Raw genomic sequence first — 15,662 nt, 5'->3', positions numbered from 1 at the left:
TGACCTAAGAAGTTAAGTCGCATAGCGCTCAGAGCCATTTGAACCAAAGGTCTTCTTAGGCACTTGTGGGTTTTATTGTTGTTCTGAAGAAGGTGTAGTTATCTACGCCGAAACCTGGGTTAACACTTAACACTAGGTGCTTTTTTCGCAATCGACGCGGGTTTTTAGTTTTTTTAATATAAGCCTAAAGAAACACATGCGTGGGCATCAGTTTCAGTTGGACGAGGAAGTGCAAGAGTGGGTACGGTTGTAGATTTCTCAGTGGCCAATCGCATTCTATGACAGAGAAGCCTGTCACCTCGTCTCTCAGTGAGATAAATATCTTAACGCATGTAGTAATTACTTTTTAATGGAACATTCCATCGGGCCCTTTGTGGCAAGTGTTCGGTTTTCATTTGATTGCCCCTCATAGCATAAATGAGTGCACTTTTTGGTACTTTTTAAGACCGATGACGTAATTTCTGTATCTGACAACAGTGATGAATTCGTGGATTTTATTATGCGAAGCATTTTGTTTTGTATCACCTAGTATTAGGTTCTAAATACTTTTTTTAACCTAACGATGGTCCGTAGGCCGGAACTGGCCGTTCATAAATATTTACCAGAAGCCCTTGCGATATACCACGACTTTTTCAAATAATTTTTTGTATGTTTGCAGGTATATGTCCATAGTCGAGGTACATTTTGGAATGTCGATGCCACAGTACTGTAGCTGCTATAGGAGACGAAGCGAAATGCCGCAGCCCACTGAGGAAGTGAAGTGTCACACAGTGATTCGTCCTTTGCCTTTGAATGGGAACAACGCTGCTAAACTTCATACCGAGTTGGTGAATGTGTACATTTCGTACCATAGTACGACACACTGGTTACACGGCCCAGATTCTTCCAGTGTGGTCAAACAAGTCTGAATGACCAAGAACGAAGTGGTAGACCATGTATCTGTGAAGATGGCTCTAAGCACTATGGAACTTAACATCTATGGTCATCAGTCCCTAGAACTTAGAACTACTTAAACCTAACTAACCTAAGGACAGCACACAACACCCAGCCACCACGAGGCAGAGAAAATCCCTGACCCCGCCGGGAATCGAACCCGGGAACCCGGGCGTGGGAAGCGAGAACGCTACCGCACGACCACGAGATGCGGGCTGTACCTGTGAAGAATCGGGAACCATACGACGAGTGCGGAATCTCGTGCTTGAAGACCGGCGTATCAAGTCGAGGCCAAAACAGAAAAAGTGAAAATTAGTCATGGCTCAGTTATCAACACCTCGCACGACTTATTTTACAACGTCTGTTTCTCCAGGCATGCATGCGTATCTGAAGGAACAGACATTGGTGCATTGGTGACGGTCTGCAGCTGTATTAATACAAGGTGTAACGGGTATGGGTGAAGATATTCATATTTGTGACTGAGGACAGTGTACTGAAAAATATTACATCAGTATTTGGGTCATTTTGAGATTAACAATTACAGCTATTAGGAGTAGTATGTTTTTAGGTTGGTTAGTACCTCCAAGAACATGTCGCAAGAGCAAGCCATTGGTGCTTATTTTCCACTGAGCAGCAGGTCAGATGCTGCAGTGTGGACACGTGGAAGCAAAGCAGTTACTCCATAATGACAGGCGCAATCCATTTTGTGGTGAAGTTACAACAGTGCAGAAAAAAATCACGCCGTCACGTTTGTGATATGTTTGTGGGGAGACTGTTTGACGCAGAGAAAAAGCAACCAACATACTGGTGAGTGTACTAAGTCACCACTTATGAAAATATCTTCACTTACAGCCTTTACACCATGTATTACGAAATTTATTCGCAAATTGCGAATTCTTTGAATCAGCTATATTAGGTATAGAAAAACCTAAAGGCAACACATGAAAATTTGTGTCAGATCAGGACTCGAACCCGGATTTCCCGCTTTATGATGAGTGGTCACCCTAACCATTCGGCTGTCCCTGCACACTTCACAGATCGACCTAAACCTTCATATACCACAGTGTCTACGCCCCATTGCCCAAAACATTAACTGGATTCCCGCAACATGGTTTATAATACAAAGATATTCAACGTTTAGTTGCGTGGCCGAAGGAACAGACATTGTAAAATAAATATTACAAGACTAGAAGGGCAGACCGATAATAATACTAACGTTTAATATGTTTATCTCGTTAACCCTGTTATGAGTATCCAAGTAATATTGCGAGCAATAGTGGCGTGTACCGTTTAGCGTATAGAGATTTGGGTCGGTCCGTGAAGCGTGCACGGATGGCCGAAACTGTTAAGGCGACCACTTGAGATAAGAGGGAAATCAGGGTTGAGTTCCCGGTTCGGCACAAATTTTCACGTGTCACCAATATTCTATACCTAATATAGCTGATGTCAAAGAATTCACGAATAAATTTACGACTTTTTTAATGTGACATACGTCTCCGCATGGCTGGTTACACGACTGGTCACACTCATCGAAAAAGCAACGAAACTTAGACTGCAGTGGAAATGTCGCAGCTCTGGCAGGCCAGTCCAGAAGACTATTTTTGCCACCTAATCTCTGTGGAAGACCGTGAGACAAAGGAGCAAAGCAGTCAGAGGAAGCTTTTCCCGTTTCTAAAGATCTCGACGTCGACGGGACGCCAAACCCAATCTTCCTTTCTTCCTCCGTTGGTAACTTTTCACAAAGCATGTAAATGAACTAGTAGATAACGTCGGAGGTTCTATTAGGCTTTTCGTGGATGACGCTGTTCTATACACAGAATTCGCAACGCTATAAAATTGTAACGAAATGCAAGTTTATCTTTGTAAAGGGGATAAACAAAAACATATAAAGGGAGGTGAACAAAAATATGGAAATACCAAGAACACATCTGTGTAGGAAAACCGTTGCCAATAAAAAAAAAAAGCTGCCAGTCGTCTCGGAATGGATAAATATAGGTCTTGTGTGGATTTCAGGGGAATTTAGTACCATTTTTCCTACAAGATTGTGGCAAGTTCAAATAGGATGATGGAGGTGGGTAGCGGTCAAGCATCCATCTTCCCAAAGTATACCCCTAATGCCAAATACACTCCTGGAAATGGAAAAAAGAACACATTGACACCGGTGTGTCAGACCCACCATACTTGCTCCGGACACTGCGAGAGGGCTGTACAAGCAATGATCACACGCACGGCACACCGGACACACCAGGAACCGCGGTGTTGGCCGTCGAATGGCGCTAGCTGCGCAGCATTTGTGCACCGCCGCCGTCAGTGTCAGCCAGTTTGCCGTGGCATACGGAGCTCCATCGCAGTCTTTAACACTGGTAGCATGCCGCGACAGCGTGGACGTGAACCGTATGTGCAGTTGACGGACTTTGAGCGAGGGCGTATAGTGGGCATGCGGGAGGCCGGGTGGACGTACCGCCGAATTGCTCAACACGTGGGGCGTGAGGTCTCCACAGTACATCGATGTTGTCGCCAGTGGTCGGCGGAAGGTGCACGTGCCCGTCGACCTGGGACCGGACCGCAGCGACGCACGGATGCACGCCAAGACCGTAGGATCCTACGCAGTGCCGTAGGGGACCGCACCGCCACTTCCCAGCAAATTAGGGACACTGTTGCTCCTGGGGTACCGGCGAGGACCATTCGCAACCGTTTCCATGAAGCTGGGCTACGGTCCCGCACACCGTTAGGCCATCTTCCGCTCACGCCCCAACATCGTGCAGCCCGCCTCCAGTGGTGTCGCGACAGGCGTGAATGGAGGGACGAATGGAGACGTGTCGTCTTCAGCGATGAGAGTCGCTTCTGCCTTGGTGCCAATGATGGTCGTATGCGTGTTTGGCGCCGTGCAGGTGAGCGCCACAATCAGGACTGCATACGACCGAGGCACACAGGGCCAACACCCGGCATCATGGTGTGGGGAGCGATCTCCTACACTGGCCGTACACCACTGGTGATCGTCGAGGGGACACTGAATAGTGCACGGTACATCCAAACCGTCATCGAACCCATCGTTCTACCATTCCTAGACCGGCAAGGGAACTTGCTGTTCCAACAGGACAATGCACGTCCACATGTATCCCGTGCCACCCAACGAGCTCTAGAAGGTGTAAGTCAACTACCCTGGCCAGCAAGATCTCCGGATCTGTCCCCCATTGAGCATGTTTGGGACTGGATGAAGCGTCGTCTCACGCGGTCTGCACGTCCAGCACGAACGCTGGTCCAACTGAGGCGCCAGGTGGAAATGGCATGGCAAGCCGTTCCACAGGACTACATCCAGCATCTCTACGATCGTCTCCATGGGAGAATAGCAGCCTGCATTGCTGCGAAAGGTGGATATACACTGTACTAGTGCCGACATTGTGCATGCTCTGTTGCCTGTGTCTATGTGCCTGTGGTTCAGTCAGTGTGATCATGTGATGTATCTGACCCCAGGAATGTGTCAATAAAGTTTCCCCTTCCTGGGACAATGAATTCACGGTGTTCTTATTTCAATTTCCAGGAGTGTAATAATAATGTCTGTTGAGAATGGTGGCCAAGAGAGTGGCAACAATATATCCTCGTGCTAATAAAATTAGTCTTGGACACTGCGAGCTGTGTGAAAAGGGGCGTATCGCGCTGGAATACAGTCACCAGTGGGAAACAAACATTTTACCATGGGATGGACCTGATCAACTGTCTCGTAGTCCTTGGCAGTAATGCGACCTTGCAGAAGAACTTTGAGTCCTTGGAAGACCAAGACATGGCCGCCCAAATCACCACCAAGCCCCAGTCACGTTCCACTCTTGGGACGTAAAGTCTGATCAGAAGTAGAAAATAGTGTGAAACAAGACTCATCCGATCAAACGATTTTCTTCCATTGGTCTATAGGCCAGGTTTTATGCTTCGGCACGTCGTTTTCCTGTTACGGGCATTTCCATCACTGATGATTGTTTTTGGAATTTCAACTTGCCCTGCAGTACCAGCGATGAAAAAGTTTTCCAATGATCTAAAGCTGTTGTATATTACCACTTAATTAATGATGCTTTCCCTTACCGGTAACCAAATTTAAGATATTTAGGGCCGTTGGAATGATCGAAAAAGGAATATTATTTTCAGGAGGCTGAGTAATGGAGACCCATGCTTTTTTTCAGCACTGCTCCCTGGTGGGGAGGGGGGGACGGGGTCGCACGAACCTCCCGATCGACATTCCCCCACACTTCCTGGATCCGCCTATGGTTTGGAATTGAGGTTGGAGCATACCGTTGCATCTTCTGCACAAAAGCTGTTCATTTTTGGAACACAATCTACGACCAGCTTCGAGACAGAAGCGATGACACTTTCTGCAGTACCTGACCATCATTTTGCAGGAAATGCTCAAGCACGTACAGTGCAAGCTGTTACTGATTTGTTTTTCTGATGGGGCTGCTAAGTGCCATACCACCTACTGCACCCCCTTGACTTAAGCCCACGTTAGTTCAACTCGATTTCTGAACTGTAGGAAACATTTCACGGCATTCGCATAAGAACTGCTACAAATTCGTCGGGCAGTAGACCGCGCCGCTCGAACTGTCAACACAACTGGCACTGCTACGACTTCCACATCGCTGGCAACGGGCTATACACAATGCTGGTGACCACTTTGAAGGTCAGCTACACTTTGAAACACGTATCTATTTTGTACGAGCTGTAAATAAATAGTTGCCACTATTAAAGTTCCAACCCTCGTACAAAAATACGTCCGATTACATCAGAGGCATCCTTCAAATGGCTCTGAGCACTATAGGGCTTAACATCTATGGTCATCAGTCCCCTAGAACTTAGAACTACTTAAACCTAACTAACCTAAGGACAGCACACAACACCCAGTCATCACGAGGCAGAGAAAATCCCTGACCCGCCGGGAATCGAACCTGGGAACCCGGGCGCGGGAAGCGAGAACGCTACCGCACGACCACGAGCTGCGGACAAGCAGAGGTATGCTTACGACTCTCATACTCTGCGGAAATAACCACATTCCAAAGGGTTTACAGTTTTTCTTAAGAAATGAATTTCTACTAGTTTCTCTTACATTATTACTTTCGATTATTATTTCATAAATGAATCCAGAAATAAAAATAGTAAACAGTACAGTATTGCGTAATTATATATATAATGTGCCAATAGTTCGTAGTATCAAATGTTCCTAAAAAAATAATTTTAGCCCGACCTCCAGAACTAGCACTTATCGATTATAACACCGAGACTAAAACATTTTATCAGGTGATTCATTTTCACAAATTTTAGGTTGAAATACTACATATGCGTATAAAATTACATGAAAGATTTCAGAAAAGCAACTGAGATAATACTGACCTATCCAAAATACGAAAAGTAATACTGGTATCGACAACTATTGTTGACGAAAAGTAATGCTAGATGTCCATGTCCCGTTACATCCTTATTACGGAACTGACCATTACATGTCACGAGAGGCGGGATCGGGCAGTAGAAAAGGAGGTGGGAAGTACTCTGTTGCCTTCGAGAAGCAGCTCAGTGAATTCGAACGTGGACATGTCATCGGATATTACACGAGTAACGAATTTGTCCGGTACACAGACGTCAAAAAAAAGTTTTGCATCACCCCGGTTCCCAGAACGCCTGAAGATAGACGTTGACTGTCGATATTTTATCACAGATACAGTCCCTTTGACTGTTCAGAGATGTCACTCAACCCGCTAAAAGATGTAAACAACCATGCATGAGCAGCGCCTATTAGACGGAGGGGGTCCGACAGCCGATCAGCTCCAGTCATTCCACCAGGAAGGAGGTACACGGTTCGTGTTGTCTATAGTTCAACCATACCGCGATTCGATCTCGTCCGAATTTACTTTGTGCCAGGAAGGGCTCCCAAGAAGGAAGGTGTCAGACAGGAATTGTCGATGACATGCCTCACTCAGGCCGCCCAAGGGCTACTACTGCAGTGGATGACCGCTACCTACGGATTATTGGTCGAAGGAACCCTGACAGCAACACCACCATGTTGAATAATGCCTTTCGTGCAGCCACAGGACGACTCAAGCTATGCGCTATAGGGTGCATGATGCGCAACTTCATTCCCGTCGTCCATGGCGAGGTCCATCTTTGCAAGCACGACACCATGCTGCTCGGTACAGATGGGTCCAACAACATGGACCGCTCAGGATTGGCACCATGTTCCATCCACCGATGAGTGTCGCATATGCCTTCAACCGGACAATCGTCGGAGACGTGTTAGGAGGCAACCCGGTCAGGCTGAACGCCTTAGAGACACTGTGCAGCGTGTGCAGCAAGGTGGAGGTTCCCTGATGTTTTGGGGTGGCATTATGTGGGGCCGACGTACGCTGGTGGTGGCCATGGAAGGCGCCGGAACGGCTCTATGATACGTGAATGCCATCCTCCGACCGACAGTGCAACCATATCGGCAGCGTATTGGCGAGGCATTCGTCTTCATGGATGACAATTTGCGCCCCCATCGTGCACATCTTGTGAATGACTTCCTTCAGGATAACTACATCGCTCGACTAGAATGACCAGCATTTTCTCCGCACATGAGCCCTATCGAACATGCCTGAGATAGATTGAAAAGGGCAGCTTATGGACGACGTGACCCACCAACCGCACTGAAGGATCTACGCTGAATCGCCGTTGATGAGTGGGGCAATCTGGACCAAGTGCCTTGATGAACTTGTGTACAGTATGACACGACGAATACAGGCATGCATCAATGCAAGAGGACGTGCTACTGGATATTAGAGGTACCGGTGTGTACAGCAATTTAGACCACCACTTCTGACGGTCTCGCTGTGTAGTGATACAACATGCTATATGTGGTTTTCATGAGCAATAAAAAGGTCGGAAATGATTTTTATGTCGATCTCTATTCTATTCTAATTTTCTGTACGGGTTCCGGTACTCTCGCTACGGTCGCAGGTTCGAATCCTGCCTCGGGCATGGATGTGTGTGATGTCCTTAGGTTAGTTAGGTTTAAGTAGTTCTAAGTTCTAGGGGACTGATGACCTCAGATGTTAAGTCCCATAGTGCTCAGAGCCATTTGAACCAACCGGAACTCTCGAAACCAAGGTGATGCAAAACTTTTTTTTTATGTGTGTATTTCAGACTTCTAAAGCTGCACAAGTCGGCTGTTGGTGACGTGATTGTGAAGTGTAAATGCGAAGGATCAAGCACACCTAAACCAAGAGCAGACGGACTTAATGTACTGATCGACAAGGGCCATCGAGTGCTGCGTAGGGTGGTTGAGAAAAACAGCATGAAATCAGCCGAAGGAATCACTCGCGAGTTCCACGGTGCTACCAGCAGTCCAGCTAGCATAATCACTGTGAGCAGGGAATTAAAAACACTGAGGTACAATAGCCGAGCAGCTACTCATACGCCACACATTTCTGTAGACAATGATATGCGATGCTTGAGATGGTGTATGTGCTCCCGCCACTGGAAGCGGATGACTGGAAACGAGCGATCTGCAGTGGTTAATCACGCTACACCCTGTGACAGATGAAGGGTGTCTGAGTTTGGCGAATCGTGTGTAGTGCCAAAAGAAGTACCGAGCTTGTGTTACCCTATGAGGGTATTTTTCGTGGTTTAGGGGTGCCCCCTTTAATGCGCATAAGAAAACGCTAAATGCGGAAGGATTTGAACACATTTCATAGCACTGCGTGTTGCGAATAGCAGTGAAACTGTTCGGAGACGATGATTGTTGTATCAATATCAATCTGACAATGTACCCTGTCATAAAGCAGCATCATTGAGGCAATGATCTGTCACCAATAACATTCCTGGAATGGACTGGCCCGCCAAGAGTCGTTAATTGCACGTAGTGGAAGACCTTTGGGATGAATTAGGATGTCGACTTCGTTGCAGCGTCCAGCATCGTTAACTTCTCTGGTTTCGGCTCTTCATGAGGTATGGGCTGCTATTGCTCCACAGACATTCAAACAGTTGTGACTCTTCAAGCTTTTCCGGCGGATGTGTTGTAAATAGTCTTAACGGGTTTGCCGCCGGATTACGTTGTGCAAATTCTACAATATTTCCCAGCCACCAGCAAGGTTGAACCACCTGAAGATGTCGTTAAGTTGCCCCGAGGAAATATTGTGGAATTTGCACAACGTGATCCGGCGGCAAACCCGTGAAGACTGTTTACATTCGGACACCTCATTGAAAGCGTCCCCATCAGAGCTGAAACCGCCATAAAGGCGAAGAATGGACACATCGCATATTAATGTCCACTTATAGGTATCCAGACATTTCTGATCAGTTCGTGTACAAGAGAGGATATCGTCAGAACGAATATAGTGTCGTCGAATTAAGACATTTTATTTGTGTTAGAGAGGAAAAGCTAGGATATCTAGTAACAGCCCGCCAAGGTCGAGGTCATTAGAGGCTGGGCACAAACTCAGACTGGGAAAAGAAGTCGGCCAAGTTCTTGTGAAAGGAATCAGGTATGCATTTGCGGTGAACTTCAGCCTGAATGATCGGACGGAATTCTGAATCATGGTCCTCTCTAATCCTAGTCTAGTCTCTTAACCGCTGCGCCACCTTATTCGATGGATTTGAGAGTGGTGTTCAAATATACGCCAAACATTCAGATTTAGGTTTTTCTAAACAGCTTCAGGCAAGTAACGGAATGATTTCTGCAGAAGTACAGCTGTCAATTTCTGTAACAACACGTACGTCGTTGGAATATTAACCACTGACCTTCACATTTTATGGTAACAGATGTTGAATCGATGCGCTACAGCGCAACAATACACGGTACAACTGAACGAGGGGATGTCACACATTTGTCTGAAGCGACAGTTCAGACAGTCTCCTCCCTGCAAACCGAACACAATTTGCCTCTACAGGTTTAATGGTGGAGGGACATCAGCATAAAATAGGTGACTGATCGCGTTAGCACTCCTCTGGACAAATATATAATAAGAACTACGAGTATATATAAACTGAAAACAGCTGTTCGCATCTGCGAAACACAAAGTGAACCCGCTGGATAAAGCAAACATCTGCAGTGTTTCATGTATTTGCGGTCGAGTGTGTGTGTATGTGTGTGTGTGTGTGTGTGTGTGTGTGTGTGTGTGTGAGTGTGTGTGAAACACGAAGAGAAATGTCAACACACTGTAAAACTAGCAAAGAAGCCAATGCGGACTGGTGTATATACTGACAGGTCTGTGGTAGCGGCATACGCTTTTGAAAGCAACCATGTCGTCCTATTTAAAGAAAGCTCCGTCTTCAATACGCCGACACATTTACACCCGTGGTTGTACGTGAACTAATAGAGGTCTGTGAAGACGAATATAATTACAATATGAAAGGGGAATAAAAAATATCAAACTCTTGGAATTCAATTTTATATCAATTAAAAAGAAATCGAGGGGTGATCTTAATAACTGTGAGTTACTTCTGTCAGAGAGACATAAAAAGGAGGCAGAAAAGGTAGTGTCTTGACATGAAATCATTTCTGATGCCTATCCCCCCTTTAAACTAAAACCAGTGAACCTCTTCCATTTCATTATTTTCAACAACACTACGCACCTCCTACCACCTATATTCCGTATCTTGGCAATCCCAGTATTCATCCCATATATTCTCCCGTATCACTCGTTCTTCAATCACTTGTACATCCAAACCCCTCCACTAGAAAATATTGTCTGGAGCCCAAAGCACTATTATCCTCATAGGATCCAAGACCAGAAAGCCTCCAGCGTATCCATCAGAAAACGGCAATGTGAATAAAACAAAATGTTTGTTAGGCATGTAGGGCTGGTTAAGAATCTTTGACAAACATGCTTTAATTCTAGAACTATACATAGTATTTGAATTTTGATGTTTTAGCTTCCACAGTTCAAAGGGTAGCAATACATTAAATACTCTTCAATATTCGTTTCTGCGGATCTCGCGCATTCCGCCGGACGATGCCATTAAAACTACGCAGTACTTGGACAGGACACCTGTCTCTCATTCACGCGACGATGTTGACTATTAGAAGAAGACAACCACCCTCACCAAGTGAATATAAAGAGCAAGCGCTCGGAATACTGTCCAGTGACAATGGCCATAGATCTTCAAAGAGAGTATTTACTACTTTGGAGAATCCTTAAACAGTACTTGTGTTTCCTTGTACCATGTTTCACTTTCGGTCACGTCGTAACATCACGATGCCAGTTTTATACATATTTTTTTTAGTTGTGTATGGTTCTCTATTCCATATCCTAGCCTGAAAATTTTCTTACTGCTGCGAAAGCGGAGAACACAATGAGCAACGATTCGACTTTTTTCCTTGGAGTTCTACACACCAAGCTTCGAAAAAAATGGGACATTTTCAACGGGGCACTGTGGACCCAAATGTAATGGTAATAATAAAGGAAACAAAACGAACAACAAAATATCAGTGAAACCTCTCATGCCCATAATCATAATTCCGGAATGTGAACATGAAATACCTCAATAAGAAGTAGTTAATGGGAATGAACAATAAAAGAATTAAATATTACAAAATATCAGTGGATGATGAAGGTTTCACAAATACGTTGTCTTTCCATACAGTAAGAGTGACGCAAGATCTGTTATGTCCTATCTTTACCCGTATTTCTTATTTCTCAGAGGCACGTGTTACAGGTTTAAATTTCTGAGGAAAGTATTGCTTGAAATAGTAAATGCATCAAGTGTAACTCTAGTAGCCTAATATGCATTCATATTCACGTGCATGCTATTCAACTCCAGCGACAACCTGTTTTTTTTATTTTTATAAGAAATTAAATTTTTGCTAACAGTGCACAAATTTTGTATAATTACTTTAAAGTAACATTTTCAGTTCTAGGTAAGAAATATTCATTTTTTAAAAACATTGATGGCTAAAGAGTGTAACTGTTAAACACTACACAGAATAATTGTTCATGATGCAGTTGTACACTGACGCTGAAGACCATATTTAAAAAAAAAAATGTTGCGGGAACCTAACTCCTAATGACTTGTGAGATCAGGCGAAACATCCCACTCTGAAAAAACCGCTCTTGTAAAGGCGTCTCTATTAACGCTATTTGTGAAAATGCCTTGCCCATGAAAACTATATCTTATTGTCATTCCGCAATCCTTCTATCGGTCTCTCTCATCTGCGTGTGACACGCAACATAGACGGCAGAGGGCAGGCCGTAAACCTGAAACAATTACAAGACACCCAGCGACACAATGGTTGCAGCAGGAGTCCGGCATAGTATTTTCCAATACCATCTGTTATTGGGTACAACGCAAATCCATAAAGAAAATTTGCCAAACAATAACTCTGTAAACAGTTTACACGGAGAGTGTTACCGAAACACTTAAGCAACGTTAGGTGACACAGAAACGCGTACAACACGTCCGGAATTCCTCAATCTATATGAACAGTACAGTATGAACTGCATTCGTCAGTTAAGCTGACGCATAATATATACAATCCTCATAAACTGCCTGAATTTGTTGTGCATTACCTTCAAATTCAAAGCAGCGCGTATTGTAAATACACAAAACCTATTCTGATCCATTGTCACCAGTCAATGGTCAGAATCGATCAAAGAGAACGAAAAGTTAAAACTTAATATATAATAATAAATTTTGGCATTGAATTACTTCAGCAGTGTAATACTGTACCGAACGCGAACGGCTGATTCCGCTGGAATGATCTGGGAGTAGACAAGTAGTTTTCGAAAATAACAGTGATATCGCATACTAATTGACCCTCCCACAGAGTCGGATTGACGAAGTAGTGCGACCAAATCGGAAGACATTCCAAGAGTCATCGACCGTCTGTTTACACGTATTTAGGTACCCCACGAACTCCTGATGACCCCTGTTGATTCCTTGCGAACACAGACCGCCGGCAGCAATGCCAAAGAGTGGCAAACTATTCGTCGAAGTTTTTCATGTTTTCTACGTGAGGATGCTACAGATAAGACGAGAAAGATTTAAGACTGTGAGAAAGAATACAGACGCTGTCATCAACACTGCAGTTAGGGTGTTACGGTGTTGACGGGTGTTCCTCTAACCGGGTTCTGAGCAATGGGGTGTAAAAGGGCATACAACAGTTTTCATTCACTAATTATACTTCGGTTTTCTTCTTAATTTCGACAAAGCGTTTCCCTTATGGTGCCGAAAGACGGGAAAAACGGAATGCTTTGGGTTTATCTCGTGCCATTATGAAAGTCGTTCAGAAGAATTCAAAAATGCGTTCTTACGATAAAGACCAAGATAATCAAAAAATGTTTTTTTACGATCTTTCTCTGAATGCAGGTCCGGGAGTTGTTTACACAAAACTAAGAAAATTATTTTTTGTCAGCCGTACCTAAAGCGACAAAAAAATACTAACACAACAGGTGAATATTTGTAGTTGCTAAGTTACTGTCAATCATTTTTTGACTTTCAAGTGTTATTATATAGCCTTTCCAAACGACAGACTTGCAAGTGAAACATAAAACAGTACATTCAAATAGCATAACACCAATATTGTGTGCTCACGTTACTGATGAATGACGGTATATATTTCTTCACACTATCTCAATATTCTTGTCTGTCTGTTTCAACTTCAGAAACTTAAAGAAGTGTTTCGCGCTCGAAACATGTCAGCACAGGAAGGTTTAAAACAGGGGTCGTTTCCTTGTTTTATCTGCCGCCCAGTTTTGTGTGTCTGTTGGTAGTAGAATTTTCTAATCGCCCACCGGTTCCACGGCAACGGTGATTTAGAACGCAGGGAAGTAACTTTATTCTGTAAAATCTATGAAGCTACAGCAACTTAAAGCATATAATAATTACTATTTACGAAATACTTTGTCAAAATTTTATGAAAGCCTAATGGAAATCTTTTCAAAACCCGTGACGCCTACTACCCACCACGAAAGCTAAAATTAGTGGGTGATAGGGACCAGCTTGACTACCACTGCCTTAGAATATCAGAACAATATTGCTTTTCAAAGACGACTACTGTGGGTTAAATTTCACACGATTGTCAGTAACATTAATATGTGATGTAGAGGGAAAAAAATACTAGTCTTGTGGATTTTACAAGTTGTTGTCCCACTATCCCGTCACAAATTCACAAAATAAAAAAAATAAGTATCCCGTATTCATAAAGAAATAATACTTTTGCATTGATAGTATGAAGCGAGGTAAATATGATGTGACATTATAACTCTTGCGGTTCTTTTGTTTTATTTTCTTGTTTGATCGCCACGCTATTTGCGCCTCTCGTCGAGAAAAAAGTCAGGGACGTGAAGCCAGCGGTAGCCAGGACGCAGAATTGCCGGCACAGCCACGCCGCATTGGAATTAGGTGAAGAAGCGCACTTGCAGAGAGATAAGGGCGCGGAGTAAGTGGTGAGCGCGGAGCAACCAGAGGCGGGTGAAAACGGAGAACGTAAACTATAAAGCTAATGTTAGTGTGGGATGCGAGAAAAACAGAACTGATACGTACAGCAGCGGGAGGCTGGTTGGGGCTCGCGCCGAGGCACCGGCAATGCGACAAGTGGCGCTCTGCCGCCGCGCGCTGCCCGCCACGAGGGACGCCCCCACCACGCCGCCTCGCGCCTTCCACGCCTGCGCGCTGGCGTTGCGGCCTGCCAGCGGCTACGCGAGGGTTACACGTCGCGTGCGTTAAACGTTTTACGCGTGGTGTACTACGCTTCCGGTATCCTCGACACATTGACTCAAATCAGTGGCAGCTATATAGCCGCGCGGTCTGGGGCGCCTTGCCACGGTCCGCGTGACTGTCCCTCACCCCCTCGCCCCCTCACCCCGTCGAAGGTTCGAGTCTTCCCTCGGGCATGGGTGTGTGTGTCGTCCTTAGTGTAAGTTAGTTTAAGTTAGATTAAGTAGTGCGTAGGCTTGTTGTTGTTGTTGTGGTCTTCAGTCCTCAGACTGGTTTGATGCAGCTCTCCATGCTACCCTATCCTGTGCAAGCTTCTTCATCTAAAAAAATGGTTCAAATGGCTCTGAGCACTATGGGACTCAGCTGATGAGGTCATTAGTCCCCTAGAACTTAGAACTAGTTAAACCTAACTAACCTAAGGACATCACACACATCCATGCCCGAGGCAGGATTCGAACCTGCGACCGTAGCGGTCTCGCGGTTCCAGACTGCAGCGCCAGAACCGGGCGGCCACTTCGGCCGGCGCTTCTTCATCTCCCAGTACTTACAACAATCTACATCCTTCTGAATCTGCTTAGTGTATTCATCTCTTGGTCTCCCTCTACGATTTTTACCCTCCACGCTGCCCTCCAATGCTAAATTTGTGATCCCTTGATGCCTCAGAACATGTCCTACCAACCGGTCCCTTCTTCTTGTCAAGTTGTGCCACAAACTCCTCTTCTCCCCAATTCTATTCAATACCTCCTCATTAGTTATGTTATCTACCCATCTAATCTTCAGCATTCTTCTGTAGCACCACATTTCAAAAGCCTCTGTTCTCTTCTTGTCCAAACTATTTATCGTCCATGTTTTATTTCCATACATGGCTACACTCCATACGAATACTTTCAGAAACGACTTCCTGACACTTAACCCTATGCTCGATGTTAACAAATTTCTCTTCTTCAGAAACGCTTTCCTTGCCATTGCCAGGCTACATTTTATATCCTCTCTACTTCGACCATCATGGGTTACTTTGCTCCCCAAATAGCAGAACTCCTTTACTACTTTAATGTCTCATT

The 15,662-nt window shown here is 44.8% G+C and overlaps 1 protein-coding gene across 1 annotated transcript in view; it reads right to left on the bottom strand.

Annotated features, from left to right (window-relative positions):
* LOC126190658 (uncharacterized) overlaps positions 1–14,454 on the bottom strand; it is a 621,645-nt gene extending 607,191 nt beyond the window's left edge. The window contains exon 1 of the mRNA XM_049931131.1: positions 14,428–14,454. The gene's annotated coding sequence lies outside the window, so the exon portion shown is untranslated. The remainder of the gene's footprint in view (positions 1–14,427) is intronic.
* Between the last annotated feature and the right edge of the window lie 1,208 nt (positions 14,455–15,662).

The sequence above is a fragment of the Schistocerca cancellata genome, chromosome 1, assembly GCF_023864275.1.
Source record: "Schistocerca cancellata isolate TAMUIC-IGC-003103 chromosome 1, iqSchCanc2.1, whole genome shotgun sequence".
In the NCBI taxonomy this organism is placed as follows: Eukaryota; Metazoa; Arthropoda; class Insecta; order Orthoptera; family Acrididae; genus Schistocerca; species Schistocerca cancellata.
Note: the sequence above shows the minus strand (reverse complement) of the source record. Positions and strands in the feature narration are given on the sequence as shown.